We start from the raw sequence: 12,483 nt of genomic DNA, 5'->3' as shown, positions 1-12,483 counted from the left end.
ACTCCAGATCTGGGCTCATCCTCAACCTGTTCATTTCCTTCAGAAAATCTGTTAAACCACAGATGAAAACTTGCTTGGCTCATCTATTTATCCCCATAGGCCTCCTCTAGCATTCCATAAGCTTCTTGTTTGGTTTTCTTAAGTTTAGCGCACAATTTGATGGCGTAGCGTTGTTCCATATTTCCCTGCATCTTGACAAATTTTAACAGATCGGCAAACCGAATCAGACGGGTTCCACCACCTTCACCGCTGCACTCAGACCTACAAATATAGAAATTTGCCAGTTAGCCATTTTATAGAATATATGTATGTGTACTTCACCATGAAGTAGTATTTTGATCAAATAATATTTAACGTCTCGCCTGACATTTTCTCATTACTTATTGAGCATACCGTGTATTTGAAACTAAAACCCACCACTTACTTATTTCAACCCCTGATAAAGTAATATAGAATCGTTCTCTTATTTGTTAATCGTGTTTAATGATATTCAAACTCAGCATCATGAACCTTCGGGAAATGGGGATCTTGGACAAGTGGCTCGCCGAAGCGCTCCCACAGGGGTCCCGTTGCCTCACGCCGCCAGATGTCCAGGTGGAGGCAAAAGAAAGGCCACTCATTGTGCAAGACTTCCTGGGTGCCCTCCTATTGTGGGGCGCAGGTAGGAAAACGCTTGTTGCAATGAATTTATGGTGTTGCAGCAGCACTTTTTTGATGAGGAGCGTCAGCAGTAAATCATGTGCCAACGTATAGTCAAGTAATGGAGTAATTTTATCACCGTGGCGACTAGAAACATGGAGTAATCGAAGTTTTAAAATGCACATGGCTAAGCAACTAAGTGGAATTCTTGTAGTGTCTGTCAGTTGTTTATCTTATATTGATTGTTTTATTTTATTTTTAGGTGCTTGTTTACTTTTGTGTTTTATTTCATTTTACTGCATTTTGGACCAGGAGGTTCTCTGGTTACATGCCTTGTCATTGTAGCTCAGGGTAGCAATCGCAATCAGCAGGTCTCAACCATTTTTTATGGCACCATCTTAGACATGAGTAAAAGCCATATGTATCTCAGCAAAACATTCCCTTAAGGGCGTGTTTAGTAAATTTGTGGCTACTTAGGGCAGATGGATGAATTAAAAGATTGATAAAAATGTAAAAGAATACAGCAATTGTTACGATATGCGAGGCATATTTTAAAGCGTGACAATCTGATGTTAGACCACGTGGTTATAGAGCTCTACATTACATATTTCTATTTTCTCTTTAACAGGTGTACTATTGAGCATCATAGTGTTTCTCGGCGAACTGTTTTTCGCTGGCTTGACTTCTCCAAGACCCGCTTCACCATAATAGTTCAGTGGCAGAGGGACCGTAGGAGGATTGATCTACTGAATACGATGATCCAAACCCCACCACCCCCCGCACTCCCAGTTAAAGGAAATTGTATGGCCAAAGCCAGGAGGGAACCTATAAAATCTGTCACGGTACCCTGAATACGAGTGGGTCATCTCCGACAACCCCTGTGGATCTTAGATTCCTGTTCTCCCATCACTTCAGTGCGATGGCTTTTACAATGCTGTTGTTGCCGAGGCCAGCCATTTTATTCAGCTGTCGAACTGGGGACAAGAGTGGGCCTCGATAGACACTGACCTTCCCATTCTTCGTTCAACATCTGCTCGTGACCTCAGCTCAGTCTGCTCGTGACCTCAGCTAGAGAGCTCGTTTTTCTGCATATACACCAGCTAGCTCTAGCAAATCGTTTTACTCTACTGGAGGATGGAGTGGCTGAAAACCAGGAGTTCTTGATGGTGGGGGACTCCATGGTGCGAGGCTATGACAACATCCTGCAGCGGAAGACTAAGCGATGTTGCAAGCTTGTATGTCAACCGGGCCGTGGAATCGCCGATTGTACCCAGTCCATCAGGGAGCAAGGACGGACGAACACGGTTACGATTGTTCATACGGGAAGTAACGATGCAGGTAGGGTGAGATCAGAGGAACTTGTTCGGAATTACAGGGTCCTCCTTCAGGAGATGAAGGAACGTGGGAGCCGTCACGTAGTCTGTGGGATCCTCCCGAGGATCTACGCAGGCTCGTGTTGGAACAGTAGAGCCATAGGGATCAATGATAGGATATCGCAGTTGTGCACACAATTGGGATACCACTTTCTTGATCCTTGGTATCTCTTTTCTAGGCGCCATGACCTTTACGCTTCTGATGGGATCCACCTTACCCGCAGAGGCAAAGATGTTCTTACAAACCTCATTGTGGGAGCTTGTAATGAACTAGCTACTTTTTTGGGGGTAGAAGCCCAAAGGGAAGGGGAAATAGAGTGTACTTGGGAAAACAGTGTAGAGTATAGCATTAATGTAAAACAATATGCCAGTATAGGACAAAATATAATTTTAGGATATAATGTCGGTAAAGGACGAAATGTTATATTAGGATATAATGTCAAAGGACAAAATGTCACGATGGGATGTAATGACAGTGGAGGACAAAAGATAACGATGGGATGTAATGATAGTGGAGGACAAAATATCACGATAGGATGTAATGATTCTGGAGGAGAAAATATCACGGTAGGATATAATGTCAGTGGAGGACAAGATGTAATTTTAGGAAGGGATGCCGGACAAAATATCACGATGGGATGTAATGACAGTGGAAGACAAAAGATCACGATGGGATGTAATTATAGTGGAGGAAAAAATATCACGGTAGGATGTAATGCCACTGGAGGACAAAATATAATTTTAGGAAGGGATGCCGGACATAATGTCAATGAACGACGGGAGGCCGGTGTGAATCACGGTGACATAGGGGGACAAGGTGTACAAAAGAGTTCGGATGATCGTGATCGACCAGATGTCCGTGATGGGGGAAATGTTAATTTTGATGGGAGAAATGTTAATGAGGCATTGAATGTCAATGAAGGATCAAATAATAATATAGAGCAAGGTATAAATGAAAAACAAAATGATAATGTAAGACATGACATTGAAACTCAAAATGTATCAAAAAGAAATAATCACGAGTTTCTTAAAACCATGTACTTTAATGCCCGTAGTATTACGAACAAATTCCAAGAAATACAGGCGTATGTCAAAAGCGAAAATCTAGATATGATAGGATTAACCGAGACATGGATAAATGGCACAGAGTTCGAAGCTGAATTTGATATTGCGGGATTTAAACACTTTTATCAGGATAGAAAGTAAACTCCAAACTGAAACCTGTGAAAAGTCTAGAGTAAACTTACTACGGTAAATATAACAAAATAAAAAAGTGAAAGGTGTATAGACAAACTCAAAGTTAATAAGACACCAGGGCCTGATGGTTGGCATCCAAGAATCTTAAAGGAAATGAAAAATGAGATTGTTGTTCCATTAGAAATTATTTTCAAGAAATCCATCATATCCGGAGATGTCCCAAGAGAATGGAAACTAGCTAACGTTACTCCTATATTCAAAAAAGGAGACAAAAAGAAACCAAATAACTATAGGCCTATAAGTTTGACTTTAATCGTAGGAAATATAATGGAAACTATCATCAGAGATGCTATCAAACATCATTTAGAAAGTAACCGTTTGATAAATGTTAGCCAGCATGGTTTCAGACGGAAACGTTCTTGCGTGACTAACTTACTCGAATTCTACAACACAGTTATCTCGAATTATGACAAAAGAAACAATATAGATTTAATATATCTAGACTTTGCAAAAGCTTTTGATACCGTCCCACACGAAAGACTACTTACTAAATTAGCTTTACACGGAATAAGTGGTAGCCTATTAAGTTGGACTAGTAATTGGTTGAATGATCGAAAACAGAGAGTTGTTTTAAATGGAAAAACTTCTAGATGAAAAAATGTTACAAGTGGAGTTCCCCAGGGTTCCGTTCTTGGGCCACTTCTATTCATAGTATTTATAAATGATATAGACCATGGAGTAAAATCTACGGTTTCCAAATTTGCTGATGATACAAAACTGTGCGGAATGGCAAATGATCACTTAAACCAATTAGATATTTAAGAAGATTTAGATAAATTACAGCAATGGTCTTAAAAGTGGCTAATGAAATTTAACACAAGTAAATGTAAGGTAATGCATATAGGTAAAAATAACAGAAGGTACGATTACAAGTTATTTGGAAATTCGTTAACAAAAGTGGATAGTGAAAAAAAAAATCTCGGCGTAATTATCAGTAACGATCTCAAATCATCTAAGCAGTGTATTTCAGCCTCTGAGAAAGCAAATAAGATTCTAGGGCTAATTGCGCGATCTTTTGACTTCAAAAGTCCATCACTCATTAACAAGCTATATAAATCGTTAGTTCGTCCACATTTGGAATATGCTCTTTCCGTATGGTCACCGAATCTCATTAAAGACATTGACAGACTGGAAAAAGTACAACGGTGAGCCACAAAACTGATTCCAAATATCAAAAATAAATCATACGAAAATCGACTAAAACAAATGAATCTGTTTTCCCTAAAAAAGCGTAGACATAGAGGTGACTTGATACAGGTCTTTAAAATCCTAAAGGGAATTGACAACATCAAAAGTGAATTTTTTTTCACATTGAATGAGAATCAGACAAGAAACAATGGTCCCAAACTGTCCGGAAATAGATTCAATTTGGAAGTAGGTAGAAACAACTTTGCCAACCGTGTAGTTAATGAATGGAATAAAGTTCCTGCACAGGTAATGCAATGTAGTTTAGTTCGAAGCTTTAAGAATCATTTATATAAACACCTAAGCAAGATGCTGTAATGACTATGATTTATTCCATATTATTTGTTTTTGTTTTGTTATCATTTGTTTGATTTTCATCTATAATTAGTTATATGTCAATTTATTATTATTTACTATTTACCTGTTTGTTTATTATTTAACTATACCTTTGCATTTATTTATGTATTTCATTTGTTATTTACATTATTATAGTTTTTATTTATTAATTTATCATTATGATGATTTTTTCGCATCCGACCTAGATATGGACCAAAAGGTCTCCTGTCGGCATACTCCGACTTTGTAATCCTTTGTAATAAATTCACCTAGCCTTGCCCCCCCCCAAAAAAAAAAAAGATACGCTATTGAAGGACCCGAACCCACCGCGTTTTGCCTCTTGTAGGTGTCCATCTCAACAGCCCCCAAATCCTTTCACTCAGCTAAGGGGAGCCCTTCCCCACTCGGAGGGTCGAACCCAAGTCAATCTTAACCTTTCCGCTGCGTCAAAGGCTTATACACTCTTTGTATGTCCTCACTGTTGCGACGCGATTTCATTTGATTGAGGGGAACCCTCTTATTCTTTGGGCGGCAGCATTGGGCTGCCCTCTTATGAATAGAATCCAATGTGACAAAGGCTGGACTACATAGGTCTGCGTGTCCCAATCGTCGCGCCCCTCAATGGTTGATCAACCCTATTCCTGAGACGGTGGACTTTTTTTTTTTAACTGAAGTGAATCGCCTGGCAGCAGTCGTGGTCGCCGTTTCTGGCTTCTCTCTCTCTCTCTCTCTCTCTCTCTCTCTCTCTCTCTCTCTCTCTCTCTCTCTATCTATCTATCTATCTGGAGTTTTACTTCAGGTGAATAAAATCGTCTGGCTTTGGCTAGAATTACTCCTTTAAGAGTTGCTCATCAAGGATCAAAACGAGTTCATCAAAATTACCTTAACCTATTCATGTCCGGAGTTTCCAGTAGAGAGGACGAAGCTTTCTGGCGCCAGTTTGCTCAAGATACCTCAAGAGTTCCCCAGACGTGGCCTCCTTCCTTCCTTCCTTCCTTTCCTCTGCCTCCGAAGTTTTTGCCCAGAGGTCTCTTCACGCCTTATGCAGTTCTCTCTCGCTCCCAATCATCTGAGGGAAGCCCTGTGGGTAAACTTTTCTTGTTTAACCCTGTCACTGACAAAGGGGACTCATCCAGTCGTCTGGATGCTGCCAGACGAATTTGTTCGCCCGCAGGAAACTCCCTACATCGGGAAAGGGTTCATCATGCTCGATGGCTTTCAAAACATCGTTTTCTGTGACAATTTCTTAAACATGCCGTCTGCTCCCGCTTTCACACGCACACGTTTCATCCTGATGCTTTTATTCCACCCTGCCGTTGCATTCAGTGATGCTTGACACAATCTTTAGCACTCGCCATTCAGTAGAAACGTGCAAAAACAGATGCTGAGTCAGTTCCATCTATTTTCTGAACAGATCGCAATTAATTGTACACATATATTAACCCAGCAACATCAAACTATGTCATAATAACAAACTAAGCAGAATATATATCGATGTAATCAATAGCAAATAAAAATTAGTATAACCAGGACTTGTCTTTCCCTTTTCAAAGAATGTATAATACAAGGCATAACATTTTAGTGAAAAAATGCTTTGTATTATACTTATACTGCTCCTTGGGACTCAAGATAAATTTGTAAAAAAAACAATAAATGAATTAACATATATATAGATATATATGTATATACAAAAATTAAAGTAGAAAACACAATGAATAAACGGATACGTGGCTGAAAGAGTATTTATGTAAACAGACATATAGATACACAGCAATACATCGAGGTTCTCTGACTGATAGATGCAGTAAGAAGAAAACGTGGGAAGTGGTAGCTGACAGCTTCATCTTGATAATGCACCTGTCTATTCTTCATGTCTCACGCAGTTTTTCTCCAAGCCATCGTATTACTTAGGTTTGTCATCTCGCACTTGGCTTCCTATCAAGTGATTTCTGTTTCTGAATCCTAACGGAATGGGCAGGATACATGGTCACTTATTTTTCCAAAGCGGGAGGGAGGACGCAAGACAAATAGTATGATAGTATTCTTTCTATTGGGGGAAGGTTAAAAAACGTCCATTCAATATTCTATTCTTCTTTATTTGTCAAGGGATAAAACGAGACCCTCGTTGAGCTTACCTGCGTCTAAAGTCATATATATATATACATATACATATATATATATATATATATATATATATATATATATATATATATATATATATATATATATATATATATATATTTAGCAATCACTCGCTCTGCAAAGTGGCTAGGCACAATAACCATACAGTGACGCCCTTACTGACTCAAACCATTTTCCTCTTGCTTCCTAACTTTAGATGTTGGGGCTCTAGTCCGCTCGGATATCATGTTCGCCAAGATTAAACTAGTATATACAGACAGATTGGTCATAAATATAGTGGTAATGATTTGAACACTTATTGTGGCAGTCTTGGTCCTCTAGAGTGATGAATAGCAGTTAAAGATGATTTATTGGAGAGGCGAAGTAAAGAAGTTCCCTGTCTCGGGGTTCTTCAGGTTCTTTGATGAGGTATATCTTGTCATGTTTCTAGAATCGTTAATTAGATTTTGTATTGTATGATACATGAAAGGCACGTCTTGGATATGACCCTTTTAGAAAGATTATTTGAAAATAGAGAATGCTGAGCTGGTTTGGAAATATGGGCAAATAGATAAAGAAAGATTAGCGAAAACAATATGGGAGGGAGAAGTGGATGAAGTAAGGTTGAGAGGAAAACCGACAATGAGATGGGTGAGTGACTGGAGGTGAGGGCACTTTCGATGAAGATGTCATGAGTATAGAACAAGGCCCGATGGGATTTTCTTTTTATCTGTTTCATAACTTATTCTGAGTAGATGAGAAAAAGAAAGGGTGGGTGGGGGGCAAAAGGTGACGTGGTAGTAGCAAACCAGGTCCGCCAGTCGGCGCTTGCTGTGCTCTGTTGCGCTGCTATTAACACCTCCTGTGTGGCGGGACCAGGCAGCCGCTTCAACTTCGAGGTGTTGGGCAGGAAAAGTGGTTCAATGGGATCCACTTGTTTGTGATGAGGGAGTGTGATTTGATTCGGTCACTGCCTTACAAAAGGGGAAAGGTGGTATATATACTAGTATTCCGCTCGCACATAGAACCTCCTCCATACTTAATAACATTGTCTGATGTTAACAAGAACAGGGAATGCTATAACAGATAAGATTGTTTCCAAGTGTTCACATAAAGTCAAATTTTTGTACAGAAAAGCCAGAAATTTTTATCTGGAAACAAAGAAGCTTCTGGTCTCAGCCTTGTTACAACATCACTGTGATTACGCTTGTAGCTCTTGGTACAGTAGTCTGAGCAGAAAAAACCAGTCCCGGCTACAGGTTACACAGAATAAGATAATTTGATTCATACTAAACCTACCTCAACGTAGTCATATTGGTATTGAAGAATTTAGCAAGGTAGGAATGTTACCTGTAAAATATCGTGTCCAGCAGCTGAAACTAAATCAGTTTTACAATGTCATTCATAATTCTGCTCCCTCATATATGTGAGCTGTAATTTTACATTATCGGCTGAGAACCGAAACCGGAACAGTCAAGAGTCTCTTATTGTACCTCATGCAGGTCCCTTCACCAAAAACAGTTTTCACTTCACAGGTGCTCAACTATGGAACTCACTACCTGTGTCCATTAAGAAGACAAATGGCAAGGTTACCTTCAAGAAAAAAGTCAAGGGTTACTATATGTCTCAGCTATGGACAGAGAACAGCCTTGATTTTGTGTACTACTAGCTTAGTGAGGGATACCTGATTCCATGAGTAATACCATCCATATCTGCCTTCACTCATAACTGTTCTGACCTCCCCTCCCCCCTCTTTTTTGTTCTTCAGAGGTTTAGTTCAGCATAACAATGATTGATGTTTACAAATTGGTTTCCACCTTTGTTTTGCCAGTCATAATATGGTATATGTTTCAGGTAGGTTCCGAGATCTGACCTTTTCCCTCATTCTCCTTGTTGTTTTACTCATTCGAGTACTGGTCCCCTGTACCCTACCTCTGGTGCTTCAGGTTATAATGTACTACTCCTTGGTGCTTATAGTAATTGCCCACTCCGTCCTGAGATTCAGGTTAAATGTTAGATTTAATTAATAGGTGACCCTAGCTGCAGTGTAGGATTCACTATAACTACATGTTGTTACATATGTAGAATATTGTAGTATATCATTAATGGTACTACTCTGATATAGTACTCACTCATACATGTTGATACAGATGTAGAAAAATGCAGTATATCATCAATGGTACTACTCCGATATAGTACTCACTCATACTGTTTTGTTACAGTTTAACATTATTTTGTTGTTCCTTTTGGATGGTGCTCAAATTTTTTGACTGAATGTTCCTATGTGTACGAACATTTCAGTAATATTAGCAAAACTATAACAATGTTTATGTGTCATATGTGTACTGACTGGTATTACTCATGAGTGTCTCTGGTCCCCTCAACCCCCTACGTATGTTGTCCGTGTGACTTAGTGTAGAATAATAACCTGATGAGGACCACAATGGAAATAAGCGTACATGCTTTTTGTGTTATCCTCGGCAATTTACAGTTATTATTTCGAACTATGTGTTCTTGTCATTATTTGCACTCCATGTACATTGATTCATTACCAAATATAGTCTATTTGTCTATCTATCTAATCCTTTAATCAATGGAATTTGATGTATTGGGTGTAAATGAGTTATATTGCAATAGATTCTTCTGTCACAGTAGCTATATATTCCATTCACACTCTTAGATAAATATAATCTCTTGGATTTAGTATGAAATATATGTATCTGATACATTGGGTGTTAAAGGATATATACTTGGAACTTGGCAGAACCGATATTACCTTTTTCAAATATTATAATATTAAAGTCATGGGTAAGTACAGACTCCCTCGCAAATATCACGTCCTCTCTAGTTTGATGGGAGACTATTCTTCTTTTAGTTTTAAGGGCCAACGATAGTTCTCAATTGGTAAACAAACAAACAAACAAACAAACAAACAAACACACACACACACACACACACACACACACACACACACACACACACACACACACACACACACACACACACACACACACACACACACACACACACACACACACACACACACACACACACACACACACACACACACACACACACACATATACATATACATATACATATACATATATATATATATATATATATATATATATATATATATGTATATATATATATATATATATATATATATATATATATATTACACCTGCTTGAAAAATACATATGTTCATACGTTACTCTACTTTTTTCCATACCTTTTGACCTGAAAAAGCCTAAAATTGCATCCACTTGTATTGAGGATGTATGAAAATATTGCCGTATGTGGGCTGAGTTTTTTCTATCATACCAAAAGGGCCAAATTTGAGAATTTTATAAGCATATATTGTGGTGTAATTTTGTTTCTAAGATAGAGCAACAAATTAGGTACAAAAAAAAAAAAAAAAAAATCTTTATATTTTACAACTGTTAAAATTTATGAGTTTTCCCCATGGATTTTAAAAGATATTAAATTGTTGAAAATCCTGACTTTTTTAGAAACCTGGAGACATTATTTTGTATGGATGTTTGACTTTTAAGTAAATCTTAACCAAATCTCATACATAATTTCAGCATTTAATTTCATATTTCTTATAGACAATCTGTTATTGATATCAGGCAATGCTGAACAGCACAAAAGCAAGGCCAGCACAGAAACTCGATCCAAATCCAGAAAACTATTGACAAGATACTTCACAATGGCATTAAGCATGGAGCTGCGAGGCCGCACAGTTTCTCAGACCCTCCACCTGCAGCCAGTTTCTCAGAACCTCCACCTGCAGCCAGTTTCTCAGAACCTCCACCTGCAGCCAGTTTCTCAGAACCTCCACCTGCAGCCAGTTTCTCAGAACCTCCACCTGCAGCCAGTTTCTCAGAACCTCCACCTGCAGCCAGTTTCTCAGAACCTCCACCTGCAGCCAGTTTCTCAGAACCTCCACCTGCAGCCAGTTTCTCAGAACCTCCACCTGCAGCCAGTTTCTCAGAACCTCCACCTGCAGCCAGTTTCTCAGAACCTCCACCTGCAGCCAGTTTCTCAGAACCTCCACCTGCAGCCAGTTTCTCAGAACCTCCACCTGCAGCCAGTTTCTCAGAACCTCCACCTGCAGCCAGTTTCTCAGAACCTCCACCTGCAGTCAGTTTCTCAGAACCTCCACCTGCAGCCAGTTTCTCAGAACCTCCACCTGCAGCCAGTTTCTCAGAACCTCCACCTGCAGCCAGTTTCTCAGAACCTCCAGCTGCAGTCAGTTTCTCAGAACCTCCACCTGCAGCCAGTTTCTCAGAACCTCCACCTGCAGCCAGTTTCTCAGAACCTCCACCTGCAGCCAGTTTCTCAGAACCTCCACCTGCAGCCAGTTTCTCAGAACCTCCACCTGCAGCCAGTTTCTCAGAACCTCCACCTGCAGCCAGTTTCTCAGAACCTCCACCTGCAGCCAGTTTCTCAGAACCTCCACCTGCAGCCAGTTTCTCAGAACCTCCACCTGCAGCCAGTTTCTCAGAACCTACACCTGCAGCCAGTTTCTCAGAACCTCCACCTGCAGCCAGTTTCTCAGAACCTCCACCTGCAGCCAGTTTCTCAGAACCTCCACCTGCAGCCAGTTTCTCAGAACCTCCACCTGCAGTCAGTTTCTCAGAACCTCCACCTGCAGCCAGTTTCTCAGAACCTCCACCTGCAGCCAGTTTCTCAGAACCACCACCTGCAACCTCCACCTGCAGCCAGTTTCTCAGAACCTCCACCTGCAGCCAGTTTCTCAGAACCTCCACCTGCAGCCAGTTTCTCAGAACCTCCACCTGCAGCCAGTTTCTCAGAACCTCCACCTGAAGACAAGATAAACGACCCACCACCTGCAGCCAGTTTCTCAGAACCTCCACCTGCAGCCAGTTTCTCAGAACCTCCACCTGCAGCCAGTTTCTCAGAACCTCCACCTGCAGCCAGTTTCTCAGAACCTCCACCTGCAGCCAGTTTCTCAGAACCTCCACCTGCAGCCAGTTTCTCAGAACCTCCACCTGCAGCCAGTTTCTCAGAACCTCCACCTGCAGCCAGTTTCTCAGAACCTCCACCTGCAGCCAGTTTCTCAGAACCTCCACCTGCAGCCAGTTTCTCAGAACCTCCACCTGCAGTCAGTTTCTCAGAACCTCCACCTGCAGCCAGTTTCTCAGAACCTCCACCTGCAGCCAACAAGCAAGCACCAAGTCGACCGTCCACCAGATCTCTCACTGAAACCTTCCTGGTCGGATACCTTTCAGGTTGCATCAGTGATTCCCAGCTTCCCACCAACAGACAAGCATTCCAGTACTTCCTTTATCTCCAAAGTTGACCAGAAAATACGGGGAAACCTATGGTTCAAGACCTCACCTATGAAACGGTTGAAGCTATCCTCCCATTCTGGCAGATGGCTAGCATCAAAACGATGACCAGACAGAACTGCATGAAGCTCTTCGTGAAACTCCATGACAAACACAGAGGACCGATGAAGAACAAAGAAAGAACAAGAGGCCCTAGAGGAAAGAGGAGTGTGTTTGTCTTGTAATTGGACAGCCTGTTCGACATAGGAGC

This window comes from Oratosquilla oratoria, chromosome 8 (assembly GCF_046742065.1).
Source record: "Oratosquilla oratoria isolate Oo_2021 chromosome 8, ASM4674206v1, whole genome shotgun sequence".
Lineage (NCBI taxonomy): Eukaryota > Metazoa > Arthropoda > Malacostraca > Stomatopoda > Squillidae > Oratosquilla > Oratosquilla oratoria.
This window is presented reverse-complemented; position numbering follows the sequence as displayed.